Below are 18,835 nucleotides of genomic sequence, written 5' to 3'. Positions count from 1 at the left end.
AATATTTTATAAATTCCTACTTTGGAAATAGAACCAGTTTGATTCAAAATTGGGACATTGACAGACTTGAACCTCACACCTTTATCGAGGCTGAGTTGTCACTTTTTTTTTAAAAAAAGCTTAAGTCATCTTGAGTACGTGAATTATAAGATGTTCTGGGATTTACATGTTAATGAACTGAAACCTGCAACACATTCTAAAAGGTGAAAGACTTAACAGCAATCTTGGTTCGTTCAATACACCCTATCAGTTGCATGACACTGTGATCTTCTGCTATAAAATCTGAATCTAATGATCATGCGCCACAGCTACCCGATGAAGGAGCAGTGCTCTGAAAGCTAGTGCTTCCAAATAAACCTGTTGGACTATAACCTGGTGTTGTGTGATTTTTAACTTCATCCAGGCCAGTCCACCACCGGCTCCTCCACATCATTTCTAGTGAACACAGCCCACACCTCCCGATGCTGCCAGTAAACTTTACGACGCCGATGAAATGACACACTCTGCACTCCTGGAAAAATTTACAATTTCTAACAAAACAGGCTGCTCATTCACCACTCCACCTGATACACGACATTGGAAGCTTAGTGCAGGAGGCTGAAAGAAATGAGCAGCTTTAAAACAAAAACCTCTTGGAGCTCAAAGCTTTCAATAAGAGTCTGAGCCAAGGGGTAAATTCAGGTAACCTTTATTGAGATCCAACTTTGTTACAGCTTCAAACCCCCTCAGCAAAAAGGCAGAGAAAACGTAGCTGCTTTTTAAACAGCTCAAGGTCAAAACGCACACGCTACCCCACCACCCCCCAACCCACCTCACTTTTTTTACTATTGGTCACCACCAAGTTATCCCTTTGTAATTGGATCCTTGGTACAGCCTTAACTTGGAGGAAGTATTGCCTCACTCGGCAATTTCAACCCATACCCCGTATCGCACCATCTGCTGCAGTGGGATTCAAACCCGGGAGCCCCCGGAACTGGGTTGACAGTCCAGTCGATAACGGCACTCAGCCGTCGCTCCTTCAATCCCCCTGCGATGGTATGTCAACTCGCTGGTGCCTCCGGAGGTTGGTAGAGCGTGTGTAGCCCTTCCCGCACAGGGGGCAGCTGAAGGGCCTCTCCCCCGTGTGTCCCCGCAGATGGGTCAGCAAATTGGAGGCCTGGGTAAATCTCTTCCTGCACTCGGAACAGCTGAAGGGCCTCGCCCCCGTGTGGACCCGCTGGTGCCTCAGTAGGGTGGAGGAATCGCTGAAGGCCTTCCTGCACACTGGGCAGCTGAAGGGCCTCTCCCCCGTGTGGACCCGCTGGTGTTTCAGCCTGTTGGAGGAATTGCTGAAGGCCTTCCCACACTCGGGGCAGCTGAAGGGCCTCTCCCCCGTGTGGATCCGCTGGTGGGTTAGCAGAGTGGAGGAAGTGCTGAAGCCCTTCCCGCAGACGGGACAGGGGAACGGGCTTTCCCCAGTGTGACTGCGCTGATGAGTCTCCAGGACACTCAGGACACGGAAGCTTTTCCCGCAGTCGCCACACTTCCATGGTTTCTCCACGGGGCTGGATTCCTCTGGTTTCTCCATGACGGAGCTTCAGTTACACACAAATACGTGTGGAGCCCCTCCCCACCGTGAATTCCTCTTCCCAGGCCGTACAACTGTTTCATGCTCCACACTCAGAGCGCAGCAACAGTAGGGTCTCTCATCCAATCCCACTGATGCTGAAAACGTACTAAACAGGAACCAAAAAGCTTTGCTCCTTCTCACAGAATCATGGTTGAAAACCGTTGCAGTCCTGATAGATTGAGTGACTGTCAGACATTGACGTCAAAGTGAGAACTGCAGACGCTGGACAGTCAGAGTCGAAAAGTGTGGCACTGGAAAAGCACAACAGGTCAGGCAGCATCCGAGGAGCAGGAGAGTCAACGTTTCGGGCATAAGCCCTTCATCTGTTGATTTTGAAGCTTCAGATCTTCAAATACACTGTTAAAAACAAATTACAAAGGTCATCACTGTCAGTGCAGGGTAGAAATTCAGAACAAGCAATTCTACTTTGTGGAATATTCCTTTCTTTTGTTGTTCCACAAAATTGAAAGCACCATCTCTCCCTCTCCTCTACTAATTCTCCTGAAGGTGCTGATTCAGGACCTTACAAGGGCAGAAAAGCAAAAACATCAAGACAGACATCTCTCTGAATTTTGGATAACTCCACCTAAAAGTTAATATCTTTCCTAACACTGGGATACTGCTGAGAGTGAGCAGGTCTGATTTTGTAAAGCAAAAGAAAAGTGTGTTTGCAAAAATCCCTTCCCTTCAGAGAATCCCCACAGTGTGGAAGCAGGCCACTCGGCCCAACAAGTCCAAACCGATCCTCTGAAGGGTAACCCACCCACAGCCATTCCCTTACCCCTATTGCTCTACATTTAACCCTGACTAATACACCTAACCTGCACATCCCTGGGCACCGTGGGTAATTTAGCATGGTCAATCCACCCGCATCTGGTCAAAGTTGAAAAAACACACACCACCAGGTTATAGTCCAACACATTTATTTGGAAGGACTAGCTTTCGGAGCACTGATCCTTCATCAGGTGGTTGCGGAAAATAAAATCATAAGACACATAGAAAAAAAAAGTGTCCTGCCACTGAAATGATATATTGAACAAACCTGGATTGTTAAGTCTTTCATCTTCTAGAATGGGTTGCAGCCATCATTAACATGTAAATCCCAGAACTTCCTGCAAGGCACCTTATCAAGATAACAAGGTTTTATAACAAGAGGTGACATCTCAGCTCAGACAATGCATTAAAGGTGTGAGGTCAGAGTCTGTCTGTACCCCAATCTTGAGTCAGACTGGTTCTATTTCCAAACAGGAATTTACAATATATTACATGGATTGACTGCCTGCAGATTGTGTATTTTTTGAGCAAAATAGAATGTATCTGCAAATATCATTCTGCAAATATAAATTCACCCCGATGGACTTGTATGTGCGTGTGTGCATGAGAGAGAAAAACTCTATTTCCGTGCTGTACATCACTGCCAATTTGATAACAGATGCTTTAGTCCTGTTGATGTAACTATTGTTGTAAATCAGAGCTGCATACTAACAGTTCGATGTAAGAGAGAAAGAATTCCTCAAGTAGGGCACCACACGAATCCTGGGAGAGCCCCATTTCTGGTTTACTTTCTAATGAATAAACATTAAACACGAGCACCAATTTGTTTCTAATGTTGTTTCATTTTTCTTGTTTGATTCCCTGCTGTGACTACACAGTCCCTGGATGGTTGACAGGCTGGGAGATTGTGGGTTGGGTGTTGATTGACTGAATTTTTTATTGTCCCAGAAGGTGTAAAAGGCGGGGAGGGGGGGGGGGGACGGGGTCAAAGCTTCAACAGAAATCCAGCAGAGCTGAGAACAGACAGACGTCCACATGCCTTTTAAATGTTGTAATTGTGTCAATCTCCACCACTTCCTCCGGCAGTTCGTGCCATACATGCACCACCCTCTGTGTGAAAAGGTTGCCCCTCAGACCCCTGTTAAATCATTCTGCTCTCACCTCAAACATATGCCTTCTAGTTTTCTTGAACTCCCCTACCCTGGGGGAAAAGACCTTAGGTTTTCCCTCCTCACCATGCCCATTACAAAGGCCTATATGTTTACCCCTCAGCCTCTGATGCTCCATGGAAAATGTCCCTGGACTATTCAGCCTCTCCCTATAGCTTATATCTTTTCTGACCCCTTTCAAAGTTTCATAACATCTTTCCTGCAGCAGGGAGATCAGAACTGAATGCAGTATTCCAAAATTGGCTTAACCAACATCCTGGACAGCCACAACATGACCTCCCAACTCATCTACTCAATGCTCTGACCAACAAAGGCTATCCTGTCTACCTGAGAACTATGGAACCTGCACTCCAAGGACTCTTTGTTCTGCAACATTCCCCTTAACTGTGTCAGTCCTGCCTGGATTGCTTGACCAAAATGCAACAACTCACATTTCTCCAAATTAAATTCCATTTACCACTCTTTGGCCCATCCTAATTCTAATTTATAGCGAACTCACTTTTCTCTCTCATTCCCTAGAAGCTGAAAATCTCCACCCCACACACACTCCCTCCATTCTCACTTTGCTGACCCTAATCCCTGCTGTACCTCATCCTGAAGGGTCTGGTTCATGCTGATTAACAGGCCCGCACTCGGGGGGGGGGGGGGGGGGGGGGGGGGGGTGGGTGTAATCTTGAACAGCCCGGACAGAGTGGACGTTGCGAAGATGGTTCCATTGGTAGGACAGACTCGGGCCAGAGGGCACAGCCTTAGAGTAAAGGGAAGACCTTTTAGAACGGACAAACTTCTTCAGCCAGAGAGCGGTGAATCTGTGGAATCTATTTCCACAGAAGGCTGTGGAGGCCAGGTCACTGAGGATATTTAAAACTGAGACAGATAGGTTCTTGAGTATCAAGGGGATCGAGGGTTACAGGGAGAATGGGGTTGAGAAACCTAGCAGCCACGATTGAATGGGGTGATTAGACCTGATGGGCTGAATGGCCTAATTTCTGCTCCTATGACTTAGGGCCTCTTGCTGTCCTGGACAGAGTGAGAGAGTTGGGAGCAGGACTAGGCCATTCGGTCTTTCGAGTCTGCACCAGCATTGAACAATTCATAACTGGATATGATTATACCTACATCTAGGTGGATAGGCTGGGACTTTCTTCACTGGAACACATGAGGTTGACAGGTGACCTTAAAAGAGGTTCATAAAATCATGAGTAGGGTAGATGAGGTGAACCCCAGGTGTCCTTTTCCTAGGATGGGGATTTCAAGATTAGAGAGCAAATGAGGAAGATGAGTGGAGAAAGATTTTCAAAAAACTGGAGTAGCACCTTTTCTTTTGAGAGTAGTTTGTGCATGGAATCAATGTCCAGACACGGTGGTGGATGCAGGTACAGTTACAATGTTTAAAAGACATTTGGATAAGTACATGAATAGGAAAGGTTCAGAGGGATATGGGCCAAACACACACAGGTGGGACTAGTTTTGTTTGTGAACACAGTCAGCATGGTGTAGTTGGACTGAAGGGTCTGTTTCTGTGTTGTCTGACTCTGGAACTGTTCTAAACTGGTCTTAAAACCATTTTCTTGCCTTCCTCCATAAACGCCCACTTCTTTCTTGTTCAAACATCAGATTAACTCAGCCTTGAATTTATTAAATGATACCCTAACTGCAGGAAGACATCCCCACTTCTGAACTCAATTCCTCTTGCTAACACGCCACTCGCCTTGCTCATTGCCTGCTGCACCTGTCTGACAACTGGCACAGAAGGATGCTGATGCCCCTCTGAACATCCACGCATCATTCCTGAAGGGCTCATGCCCGAAACTTCGACTGTCCTACTGCTCGGATGCTGCTTGACCTGCTGTGCTTTTCATTGCCAGACTTTCCGACTCTGATCTCCAGTTCTCACTTTCTCCACATCCCAATATATCACCATTTAAACACCACACCTTTTCTGCTTTTTCCCCCCAAAGCAAAGGCTATAACTTCATATTATGGTACTGCACTTGCCATGTGTTTGCCAACTGTAGTCTTCTCTACATCGGGGAGACCGAGTGTAAACTTGGGAAATGGTTCGCTGAGCATCACAGCTGGGTCTGCAGAGGCCGACTGGACCTCCCAGTCACCGTCCATTTCAATTTCCTTTCCCACGCCCTTTCTGACATGACCATCTTAGGCCTTCACCATTACCACAATGAAGCAAACCGCAAATTGGAGGAACACCTCCTCATCTTCTGCCTGGGTAGCCTACAGCTCAGAGGACTCAACATTGAGTTCTCCAATTTCAAGTAACCTCCCTTCCTGTCCCAGCTCCTCCCCCTCCCTGCCAACCAGATTCCTTCCTCCCATTGATCAACCAGGTCCTACCCTCTACCTGTCTTCACCTATCCCCACTTCACTATCCCCACGTCACTAATGTTGGGGTCAAGGGCTCTCCGCAGCACCCCCTTGGGGAGAGCCCTTGACCCCAATGTTAAAAATAAGTGGAAAACGGTGGTGGGAAAAGAGAGTGCCGCACTCACAGAAGTTGGACAGAGGAAAGAAGTTGCAGACCGGCGTGAAGGTGAATCTTCATTCAGAGGCAGAGAATCAGCAGCAGGTCCTGAAATTCATGGTGCACCTTCCGCATTCAGATAACATGGGGGCTCTGATTGGCAGGAGTACCGGTCTTCTTCCGGTCCTCCTTGGCATTCTATTGGTTCGTCAAAGTAGGTCGCGCGCCTTTTCGGCGGACAGCAAAGAACATGCGCTGTGATTTGCTGACACCGGCAAATATGCGATGCGCCTTACTGACACCGATGAGCATGCGCAGTATGCTCTGGGGAGATGCCGTTATTACTGACAGCTTTTAAGGGTCCAAATGCAAATCGAAAAAAAAGGGTAGAATCACATTTTTTCCTGTGGCTTAAGATTTTATTCCTTTTGCATTGTCTGGCTATTCAACTTTTTTATGCCTTTTCCCCAGGGTAGTGGGAGCGAGTCCAGAACTTGAGGGCATAGATTTAGGATGAGTGGGAAAAGATTTATTAGGGAGCTAAGGGGCAACTTTTTAAACAGAGGGTGGTGTGTGTTTGGAATGAGGATTCCTGAAGAAGGGCTTATGCCCGAAACGTCGATTCTCCTGTTCCTTTGATGCTGCCTGACCTGCTGCGCTTTTCCAGCAACACATTTTTAAGCTCTGATCTCCAGCATATGAAAAGGAAGGGTTTAGAAGGATATGGGCCAAATGCTTGCAAATGGGTCACTAGATTAAATTAGGATATCTGGTCAGCCTGGACTGAAAGTCTTTGTGTACGTGCTCGACAACTCTATTTCTACATAGTTGGAACCAATTTCACGAGACTACGTAAAGGCCATTCAACCCTTATAGGGGCTATAGCCGAACTGCGCAGACTTCAATGAAAGTTTCAGAAAGATTTCAGCAGCTCTTTTTAAAAAAAGTAGTACGTGCTTTCAGATGTTTCTGAATATGGTTTTAAATCACACAACACCAGGTTATAGTCCATGGGAGAATGGACGGGGGCACAGTGGGTGGCGGGGAGAATGGACAGGGGGCACTGAGGCTGTCTGGAGGAATGGACAGGGGGCGCTCTGGGTGGCAGGGGGAATGGATGGGGGACTTGTGGTTGGCGGGGTGAATGGATGGGGTGAAGCTATGGATGATGGGGGGAATGGACAGGGGGTACTATGGGTGGCGGTGTGGGTTTGACAGCCGGTGCTGTGGGTGGCGAGGGGGACTGGGCAGGGCGTGCAGTGTGTGGCGGGGAGAATGGACAGGGGTACTGTGGATTGGGGGGGGGGGGGGGGGAGAGAAGGAGTGGACGGGGCACTGTGGGTGGCCGGTGTGGAATGCACAGGGAGCACTGTGGGTGGCCAGAGGAAATTGACAACAGACACTGTAGGTGGTGGGGGGGGGGGTGGGGGGAGAGAATGGATAGGGGGTTCTGTGGCTGGTTGGAGGAATGGACAGGGGCTGATGTGGGTGATGGAGGGGATGGACAAGGGGTGCTGTTGGTGTCGGGGGGCACTGTGGGTGGTGGGGGGAATGGACAGGGGGCAAACTGCATGGTCAGGGGGCACTGTGGGTGGCCGGAGGAAATGGACAAGAGACACTGAGGGTCGCAGGAGGAATTGGACAGGGGGCATTGAGGCTGGTTGGAGGAATGGACAGGGGCTGATGGAGGAGATTGGACAGGAGAAAAAAAGAGAATGTTGGGGGGTAGGGAGAGAGAGAGTGAAAGAGAGAGAGAAAATGGACAGGGGGCAGAGGGTGTGGGGTAGAGAAAGACTGGTGGAACAGGGACAGAATGTGATGGGGGCCGGGGGAGAGAATGGGGGGATAGTGTGTTGTGGAGGAGTGAGTGAGAATGGAGTGGGGTCCAGAGTATGAGCAGAGACCGAATGGGGGACTGCAGAGTATGGGGAGAGAGAGAGAATGGATGGGGGCAATTGGTGGGAAGAGAAAGGACAAGAAGCAGAAGGTGGGGGGGGGGGGGGGTGAGAGAGAGAATGAATAGCGAGAGGGTGGGGTGATGGACTGGACAGGGGTCAGAGGTGGGGTGGTGAGAGAGAGAGAGAGAGAGAGAGAGAAAATGGACATTCTTCATCCCCACAGTGCAACAAATTCCCAGTTTTCACCAAAATCCCAGATGTACTCACTTAGTTGCTTGCTGTCTCCCAAATGAAAGATTTCATTGTAACTTCTTCCGGTCCCAGTAAGGGCCAAACATTTTTGAAAGCTGCTCTGAAAGTCCCGTCTTCACAACCACTCTTCTGCTTTCACCGAAAACAACTATAGTCAGACACCACAGAAACAGACCCTTCCACCCAACTTGTCCATGCAAACCATATATCCAAAATTAATCTATTTCCATTTGCCAGCATTTGGCCCATATCCCTCGAAACGCTGCCTCTTCATGTACCCATCCAGATGCTTGTTAAATATTGTAATGGTACCAGGCTCCACCACTTCCTCTGGCAGCTCGTTCCATACATGCAAAACGCTCTACGTGAAAAAGTGACCCCTCAGGTCCCTTTTAAATCTTTGCCCTCTCACTTCAAACATCTGCCCTCTAGGGTAGGGGAGTCCTACCTTAGGTTAGGACTCCCCTACCCTAAGGAAACGACCTTGGCTATTCACCCCTATCCATGCCCCTTATAAAATGTCACCCCTGAGCCTCCGACACTACAGGGAAAACAGCCCCAGCCTATTCAGTATCTCCCTCAAACCCTCCAACTCTGGCACCAGCTTTATAAACCTTTTCCAAACCCTTTTAAGTTTCACAACATCCTTCCATAGGATGGAGACCAGAATTACACACAATATTCCAAAAGTGGCCTAACCAAGGTCCTGTGCAGCCGCAACATGACCTCCCAACTCGTTCACTCAATGCTCTGACCAATAGAGGAAAGCATACCAAACATCATCTTCACTATCCTGTCTACCTGCGTCTCCACTTACCTGTACTTCAAGGTCTCTTTGTTCTGCAACACTCCCCTTCACTGTGTTAAGTCCTGCCTGCATTTCTTGACCAAAATACAACACATCACATTTCTGCAAATTCAACTCTATCTGCCACTGCCCTTCAGCCCACCCGATCAATTCTAATTTAATTCCTCTCTCATTCTCTAGAAACTGAATATCTCCATCCTACACGCTCTCCCTCCATTTTCAATTTGCTGAACCTAATCCTTGCTGTACCTCATCCTGAAGGGTCTGGCTTATGCTGATTAATAGGCCCACACACAGGGGAGATCTAAACATACATAATACTGAACAGCCTGGATAGAGTGGATGTTGGATAGATGTTTCCATTGGTAGGAGAAACTAAAACCTGAGGGCACAGCTTTAGAGTAAAGGGATGACCTTTCAGAATGGAGATAAGGAGAAACCTCTTCAGTCAGAGAGTGGTGAATCTATGGAATTCATTGGCACAGAAGGCTGCAAAGGCCAGGTCACGGAGGATATCTAAGACCGAGATAGTTAGGTTCTTGAGTATCAAGGGGATCAAGGGTTACATGGAGAAAGTAGCAGAATGAGGCTCAGAAACTTATCAGCCACGATTGAATTGTATGAGCAGACCTGATAGCCTACTTTCTGCTCCTATGTCTTATGTCCAGGACACAGAGAATTGGGAACAGGAGTCGACCATTTGGTCTTTTAAGCCTGCACCACCATTAAACAGATCACAAATGGATATGGATCTCCCTACAATCGAGCAGAGGCTGGGACTTTGTTCACTGGAGCATTGGACGTTAAAAGGTGACCTTAGAGAGGTTTAAAAGATCATGAGGGGTATAGGGGAGGTGAATGGCAGGTGTCATTTCAAGATTGGGGAGCAAACGTTTAAGGAGAGAGTAGAACGATTTTAAAGACCTGAGGAGCACCTTTTTTTTTTAAAAAAAAGAGTAGTTTGTGTGTGGAATGAATGTCTAGAGGAAGTGGAAGATGCAGGTACAGTAACATTTAAAAGATGTTTGGATAAGTACATGAATAGGAAAGGTACGGAGGGATGTGGGCCAAACACAGACAGGTGGGATTAGTTTAATTTGTGAATATAGTCAGCATGAATAGAAGGGTGTGTTTCTATGCTGTATGACTGTCACTGTTCTGTACTAGCCTTAAAACTATTTTCTTGCCTTCCCCAATAACCATCCACTTCTCTGTTGTTCAAAAATGATATGAACTCAGCCTTGAATATATTCCATGACCCCCGAACTGCAGGAAGACACCCCCACTTCTAAATTCAATTCCTCTTGCTCATATACCACTTGCCTTGCTGATCGCTTGCTGCACCTGTCTGACAACTGTCATTGACTGGTGTAGCAGGACGCTGAGGCTCCTTTGTCCATCCACACATCGTTCCTGATGAAGGGCTCTTACCCGAAACGTCAACTATCCTACTCCTCGGATGCTGTCTGACCTGCTGTGCTTTTCCAGCACCACACATTTTGACTCTGATCTCCAGCATTTGCAGTCCTCACTTTCTCCACTTCCCAATATATCACCATTTAAACAATACACCTCATTTCTGCTTTGTTGTTTCCACAGCAAAGGCGATAACTTCACACGGTGGTACTTCAGTTTTTAGGTGTTTGAGGCACAGACCTGGACCAGTTTTTCCCGAGTCTGTCCTCTTTCTGGATTCACTCCCTTTCTTTTCAGTTGCTGCAAGTCAACAATTGGATCCCAGCATGAAAATAAAAGAAATAGAAAAGGCAGTGAGAGAAGAGAGTGCTGTTGGACAGAGGAAGGAAATTACAGTCTTGGATGAATCTCAGTCTTCATTCAGAGAGAGAGAGAGAGAGAAAGAGAGAGAGAAGCAGCAGCAGCTTCAGAAGCTCATGGGTCAAGATTAGAGTGGTGCTGGAAAAGCACAGCAGGTCAGGCAGCATCCGAGGAGCAGGAAAATCGACGTCTCGGATTCAGACAATAGGGCTGTTCTGAATGGCAGGAGTTGAAACTTTATTGCTGGAACAGCACAGCAGGTCAGGCAGCATCCAGGGAACAGGAGATTCGACGTTTCGGGCACAGGCCCTTCTTCAGGAATGAGCAGAGAGTGTTCAGCAGGAGAAGATAAAAGGTAGGGAGGAGGGACTTGGAGGAGGGGCGTTGGAAATGTGATAGGTGGAAAGAGGTCAAGGTGAGGGTGATAGGTCGGAGTAGGATGGAGGCGGAGAGGTCAAGAAGAAGACTGCAGGTCAGGAAGGCGGTGCCGGGCTGGAGGGATCCGGCTGAGACAAGGTGGGGGGAGGCGGGATGAAGAAACTGGTGAAGTCCAAGTTCATCCCCTGCGGTTGGAGGGTTCCCAGTCGGAAGATAAGACCCTCCTCCTCCGACCGTCGGGTTGTTGTGGTTTGGCGGTGGATGAGTCCAATGACCTGCATATCCTCGGTGGAGTGGGAGGGGGAGTTGAAATGCTGTGCTACAGGGTGGTTGGGTTGGTTCGTCCGGGTGGCCCAGAGGTGCTCTCTGAATCGCTCCGCAAGTAGGCGGCCTGTCTCCCCAATATAGAGGAGGCCACACCGGCTGCAGCGGATGCAGTAGATGATGTGGGTGGAGGTGCAGGTGAATCTGTGGCGGATATGGAAGTTTCCTTTGGGGCCTTGGAGAGAAGTGAGGGGGGAGGTGTGGGCGCAAGTGTTGCACCTCCTGTGGTTGCAAGGGAAGGTGCCGGGGGTGGAGGTTGGGTCGGTGGGGGGTGTGGATCTGACAAGGGAGTCGCGGAGGGAGTGGTCTCTACGGAAAGCTGATAGGGGAGGGGAGGGAAATATCCCGGCACCTTCCCTTGCAACCGCAGGAGGTGCAACACTTGCGCCCACACCTCCCCCCTCACTTCTCTCCAAGGTCCCAAAGGAAACTTCCATATCCGCCACAGATTCACCTGCACCTCCACCCACATCATCTACTGCATCCGCTGCAGCCGGTGTGGCCTCCTCTATATTGGGGAGTGTTAAGACGGACCCGGAGGGTCCCGTCTTTGCGTGTTCTTTTGGAAGGAGAGACTCACACTGGCAACTGTGATTAGACGCAGACAGCAGTTTATTCACAGAATCTTAACTGATACAACGAATCTACAAGCATGCATTCGTTGGAGAAGGCGTTCTCCCTTCCCGTTCAAAGTTGACACAATTATACTTCGCGCTGCCTGGAGTCCCCGGTCAGTTCGCCTTCCCCATTGGTCCATTCATCTGCGCGCGCTGGGGATCCGTCCTCCTATTGGCCGCATCGAAGTGCCTGTCCAGCTCCTGCTGTGCTTGACAATGGCTCAGCCATCCCTGGGAGCGGTTCCGATCCCGTATTCAATAGTCCATTGTGTCAAGGAATTACTATGCGTCTGACAGGCTAGCCATTTTCAATAGTTTTAGTTTAACTAAATTGTCAATTACACTTATCAACTTTAGACTTAAATAGAGCCATTCACACTCACTAGTTACAGGTTCCGATAGAGCAATTCACACTTGTCTAACAGTTACAGATTCCGATCAGTTTCTTTATTAATCCCAAGTTTCGATGGGGCAATTGATACTGGCTGGTATTTACAGGCTCCAAGATTTAATTAACATTATGCATATCCCTTACAAGCTCCAGCAGTCATGCAATCGCCTGCAGCAGCTCGCTTGGCTGTTGTTAACCATTTCAGGGCTGGAAGTGTCACCCTCCCTAGCCCTACATTAAACACCGCAGTGAAATCTCCCCAACAGGAGACAGGCCGCCTACTTGCGGAGCGATTCAGAGAGCACCTCTGGGCCACCCGGACGAACCAACCCAACCAACCTGTAGCACAGCATTTCAACTCCCCCTCCCACTCCACCGAGGATATGCAGGTCATTGGACTCATCCACCGCCAAACCACAACAACCCGACGGTCGGAGGAGGAGCGTCTTATCTTCCGACTGGGAACCCTCCAACCGTAGGGGATGAACTTGGACTTCACCAGTTTCTTCATCCCGCCTCCCCCCACCTTGTCTCAGCCGGATCCCTCCAGCCCGGCACCGCCTTTCTGACCTGCAGTCTTCTTCTTGACCTCTCCGCCTCCATCCTACACCGACCTATCACCCTCACCTTGACCTCTTTCCACCTATCACATTTCCAACGCCCCTCCTCCAAGTCCCTCCTCCCTACCTTTTATCTTCTCCTGCTGAACACTCTCTGCTCATTCCTGAAGAAGGGCCTGTGCCCGAAACGTCGAATCTCCTGTTCCCTGGATGCTGCCTGACCTGCTGTGCTGTTCCAGCAATAAAGTTTCAACTTTGATCTCCAGCATCTGCAGACCTCACTTTCTCCTGAATGGCAGGCGGACGAGGCTCCTCCTTCCGGTGTTCCAGTGCTCCTCATTGGGCTGGCAAATGAAATTCATGTATCATTTGTACTGACAGATAGAAACGTGCAGTTTTTTGCAGACACCGGCGAACATGCGCAGTGCTTGCTGACACCGAGGGGCACGTGCAGTTGGCTGTGTAGATATGCTGGCGTAACTGACAGATTCAACTGTCCAAATGTCAATAGAAGGAAAAAAGGGTAGAGCCACAATTTTGTTTCACCTCCCCATCCCTGGCTCGACATAACCACACATGCTCCTCGCTATTCTCCTCACCCCTTATGATTTTTCAAATCTCAATAAGGTCATCCCTCAACCTCCTCCACTCCAGTGAAAAAGTCCCGTCCTCTCCCTATAACTCAAACCCTCCAGTCCTGGCAACATCCAGGTAAATCTTTGCTGAACCCTCTCCAATAGTATTCTTCCTATTACAGGGGGAACAGAACTGTACTCAGTACTCCAAAAACAAAATGGCCTCACCAACATCCTGTACAACCTCAACATAGAACAAAGAAAATTTACAACCCAGGAACAGGCCCTTCGACCCTTCAAGCCTAAGCTGATCCAATTAGTTTAATTTGTGAATATAGTCAGCATGGACTAGTTGGACTGAAGGGTCTGTTTCTATGCTGTATGACTGTCACTGTTCTATACTGGTGTTAAAACTATTTTCTTGCCTTCCCCACTAACCATCCACTTCTCTGTTGGTCAAAACTCAGATGAACTCAGCCTTGAATATATTCAATGACCCCCGAACTGAAGGAAGAAATCCCCACTTCTGAACTCAATTCCTCTTGCTAATATTCCACTTGCCTTGCTGATTGCTTGCTGCACCTGTCTGACAACTGGCAGTGACTGGTGTAGGAAGACACTGAGGCCCCTTTGGACATCCACAGAGTCTTCGAGTCATAGAGATGTACAGCATGGAAACAGACCCTTCAGTCCAACCCGTCCATGTCGACTAGATATCCCAACCCAATCTAGTCCCACCTGCCACCACCCAGCCCATATCCCTCCAAACCCTTCCTATTCATATACCCATCCAAATGCCTCTTAAATGTTGCAATTGTACCAGCCTCCACCACTTCCTCTGGCAGCTCCCTCTGCATGAAAAGGTTGCCCCTTAGGTCTCTTTTATATCTTTCCCCTCTCACCCTAAACCACATCATTCCAGATGAAGGGCTTGTGCCCGATACGTCAACTTTCCTACTCCTTGGATGCTGCCTGACTTGCTGTGCTTTTCTAGCACGGCACTTTTTGACTCTGATCTCCAGCATTTGCAGTCCTCGCTTTCTCTACTTCCCAATATATCACCATTTAAACAATACACCTCATTTCTGCTTTGTTTTTCACAGCAAAGACTATAACTTCACACTGTGATATTGCACTTGCCATGTGTTTGAGGCACAGACCTGGACTAGCTTTTCCCGAGTCTGTCCTCTTTCTGGATTCACTCCGTTTCTTTTCAGTTGCTGCAAGTCAACAATTGGATCCCAGCATGAAAATAAAAGAAATAGAAAAGGAAGTGAGAGAAGAGTGCGCTGTTGGACAGAGGAAGGAAATTACAGTCTTGGATGAATCTCAGTCTTCATTCAGAGAGAGAAGAGCAACAGCAGCTTCAGAAGTTCATGGGTCAAGATTAGAAAAGCACAGCAGGTCAGGCAGCATCCGAGGAGCAGGAAAATCGATGTCTCGGATTCAGACAATAGGGCTGCTCTCAATGGCAAGAGGACCAGACTCCTTCCGGAGTTCCAGTGCTCCTCATTGGTCCAGCCTCTAATAGTCTTCTTCCTATTACAGGGCGACCAGAACTGTACTCAGTACTCCAGAAAAATGGCCTCACCAACAACCTGTACAACCTCAATGTAGAACAAAGAAAATTTACAACCCAGGAACAGGCCCGACAGCCCTCCAAGTCTAAGCTGATCCAAATCCCCTGTCTAAACCTAATCGCCCAATTCCTGAATCTGTATCCCTCAGTTCTCCAACGACACATGCATCTGTCCAGGTGCACTTTAAATGAATCTACCGTCCCTGCCTCTACTGGTAATGTGTTCCAGGCACCTATCACCCTCTGAGTAAAGTACTTTCTGTGTGCATCTCCAACATGATGTCCCAACTCCTGTACTCAGCAAGTGAACAATGAAGGCAAGTGTGCTGAACATCTTCTTCACTCCCCTATTTACCAGTGATGTAGTTTTCAAGAACAATGAACCTGAACACCACCAGGTCTCTGTTCTACAACACGACCCAGGGCCCTACCATTACCTGTTCAAGTCTTGCTGCCCTCTATTTTAGCAAAATGCAAACCCTCACTTATATCCATACCTCTCTCAGACATATTCATACACCACCCCCTCAAAACTCTCACCCTCTCGCAGGCTCATACTCCATCACAATCACACTTTATCAAGCAGGCACTCATGCAAATACACACTCTCCTACGTGCAGTCTTACACACAAACTCTCAGACACACTTCTCTGATGAAGGGCCTTTCCCCGAAACGTCGATTTTCCTGCTCCTCGGATGCTGCCTGACTTGCTGCAGCACCACATTCTCGATCCTAAACCTATTACCCTCTAGTTCTGGACTGCTCCATCCAAAGGAAAATACCATGTCTATTTATCCTATCCATGCCCCTCATGATGATATAAAAGTGTATAAGGTCACTCCTCAGACTCTGGCAAGCTATGGAAAACAGTCGCAACCAGAACTTCTGTCTTTCCTCACCAAGACACATACCTGAGGTCGTAAAGTCTGCTCCCTCTCTGGATTCACTCCAGTTGCTACAAGTGAGCCTGTTCCGTCATTCATTAAGATCATGGCTGATCTATCCATTGTCTCATCTCCTCCTCCCTGCACGGTCACAAGCAACCCCTTAATTCCCCAATCAGGCCAAATCCCACCTAACTGTGTCTTGAATATACTTAATGAAGTTGCCTCTATTGCTTCCTTGGCCAGAGTATTCCACAGATTTTCATGAATGGCTTTTGCCCAAAACATCGATTTTCCTGCTCTCCGGATGCTGCCTGACCTGCTGTGCTTTTCCAGCACCACTGTAATCTAGACTATTCCATACATTCACGACCCTCTGGGAAAAGCAGTTCCTCCTCATCTCGGTCTAAAAGCTACTTCCTCTAACCTTGAGGCCTCGTCTCACCGACCACCAGAAATGACCGGATAGGGTAGGGCTTCATCCCCACAGTGCAATGACATTGGGAAGATGTTTCCATTGGTAGGAGAGACTAGGAGCAGAGGACATAGCTTTAAGAATAAAGGGAAGACCTTTAGGAACAGAGATAAGCGATGTGTCCTTTTCTACCGACAGTGAGGAGCATGGACAATGTGTTGGTGACACCAGCGAGCAGGCGTGCTGTTGTTCACACCGAGGAGCAGACACAATATGCTCTGTGGCGATGCTGGTGTTATTGACAGATGTTAAGTGTTCAAATGCCAAGAAAAGAAATATGGAGTCGAGCCACATTTTTTTCTCCCTCCCCCCATGAGGCTCAACATTTTATAGCTTTCGCATTTTGTCTGGTTGCTCAACTTTTTTTTTTAAGTGTCTTTTCCCCAGAATAGGGGTGAGGTTCACAACAAGAGGGCATAGGTTTAGGGTGAGAGCAGAAAGATATAAAAGGTACCGAAGGGGCAACTTTTCCATGCAGAGGGTGGTGCACGTATGGAATGAGCTGCGAGAGGAAGTAGTGGAGGCTGGTATAATTACAGCATTTAAAAGGCATCTGGATGGGAATATGAATAGGAAGGGTTTCGTGGGATATGAACCAAGTGCTGACAAATGGGACTAGATTAATTTAGGATATCTAGTTGGCATAGACAGGTTGGACCGAATGGGTCTGTTTCCGTGCTGTACATCTCTATGACTCTAAATATTAAAAAGTATATTTTTCCAAATAACAAACTATCTCCATGTTAACAAGGCTTAGTGCACCACATACTTTATTAACCATTCTCAACAGGTCCTGCCCCTTCAGTGAGGGGGAAACAGCACAAGGATTAAACAAAGAGTGAGGGGGAAACAGCACAAGCGCCAGTAAAAGCAGATGGAAAGTGAGTGTAAAATGTCACTATGACAGGACAGGCCCCACATTCCTTCCCCTCCGTCCCCCCCACAACCTGCCTCACCTTTCACCTCCCGGGCCCAGTACCTTCCAGGTGGCCCCATAGTTGACACAGGGGCCGCCCCACGACCAGTAGAACTCCACCACCCAGGCGGCCGACGAGTTCCCAAGCAGGCCCTTAACCCCATCCGCCTCCAGAATGCTCACCGGCTCCTGCCTGCTGTACAGCCGGCCGGTGTGGCCGTGACACAGCAGCTGCGCCAGGAAGGCGGCGGTGCCCAGTGACGGGTGTCTGCCCCGGGCCGCACGGCGCCATTTTCCTAACGGCCGCCCTCCCGCCGCTTCCCCGCTCGAGCGCCTTCTCCTCCCAACCGCCTTCGCCCCCGCGTGACGTCTGCACGGGGGGATGGGCGGGGCCGGGGGAGCCTCACCGTCACCAAGCAACAGACACCTCGCGCTACAACTGCTCATTCACAAAAACAAACTCTCCTGTCTCGCTCTGCAGCTGCAGGGGGGACACTGCCACGTTTCCAGGAGCCCTGTCTACATTGGGAAAGCTCACGGCTCAATTTAAACAGATATTCCGACATCTAACGGAACGGCGTCATATCTAAAGGGGCAATCTGCATTTTAAAAGGGACGTGGACATTTTAACGGGTATTTCTGCAAATAAAGAGGTTTAAATTGACAAGATTACATTTCAAAGGGATGTGGGCACATTCAAAGGGATACCTTAATATGTAAAGTGACGCAGTTATATCGAAGTGAATCTACATTTCGAAGAGACGTTGCCCTATTTATAAGTAGAGACAATAGGTGTGAATTCTGTCTGTGTCCCAATGTTGAGTCAGACTGACATTTTTCTTAGAAAAGCTCTGCATTTAAATTACATTCTTGAGAAGGTAAGTTATAGATTAGGGTGTAGAGGTTAGGGAGAATTGGCCGTGCTAAGTTACCCATAGTGACCAGGGATGTACCGGTTAGGGTGGCTTGGTCATGGGAAATACGCAGTAAGGGGTTGGGTATGGTTGGGGTACTGTTCAGAGGGCCAGAGTGAAACAGATGGGCTGAACGGTCTGCTTCCACATTGTCGGAATTCGATGACCCTGCCCACCAAAGGAGCATTTTATCTGCATCTATCCTGTCAAGCCCCTTTCAGAATTCTACTGGTTTCAATAAAGGTATACAGCACAGAAACAGACACTTCGGTCCAATTCGTCCATGCCGACCAGGATTCCAAACTAAACCAGTCCCACTTGCCTACATTTGGCCCATATCCCTCTAAACCTTTCTATTCATGTACCCATCCAAATGCTTTTTCAATGTTGTCACTGTACCTGCAGCTACCATATCCTCAGCAAGTTCATTCCACATGCAAATCACCCTCTTTC

At 48.3% G+C, this 18,835-nt stretch overlaps 1 long non-coding RNA gene across 2 annotated transcripts; it reads right to left on the bottom strand.

Annotated features, from left to right (window-relative positions):
* Positions 1-12,059: 12,059 nt before the first annotated feature.
* On the bottom strand, positions 12,060-17,793 carry LOC148143842 (uncharacterized). Of its 2 annotated transcripts, none has more exons than XR_015751324.1 (3): positions 17,652-17,793; positions 13,166-13,382; positions 12,060-12,385 (listed from the first exon to the last, which is right to left on the bottom strand). It is a non-coding gene; the product is annotated as an uncharacterized LOC148143842 (long non-coding RNA). The 2 variants fall into 2 exon arrangements; XR_015751323.1 differs by lacking the exon at positions 17,652-17,793 and adding an exon at positions 17,509-17,637.
* Positions 17,794-18,835: the final 1,042 nt, after the last annotated feature.

The sequence above is a fragment of the Chiloscyllium plagiosum genome, unplaced genomic scaffold, assembly GCF_037043375.1.
Source record: "Chiloscyllium plagiosum isolate Xiang-an unplaced genomic scaffold, Cpla_swu_hap1 HiC_scaffold_27, whole genome shotgun sequence".
Taxonomy (NCBI): domain Eukaryota; kingdom Metazoa; phylum Chordata; class Chondrichthyes; order Orectolobiformes; family Hemiscylliidae; genus Chiloscyllium; species Chiloscyllium plagiosum.
The sequence above is the reverse complement of the archived record's forward strand: the minus strand, read 5'-3'. Positions and strand labels throughout refer to the sequence as shown.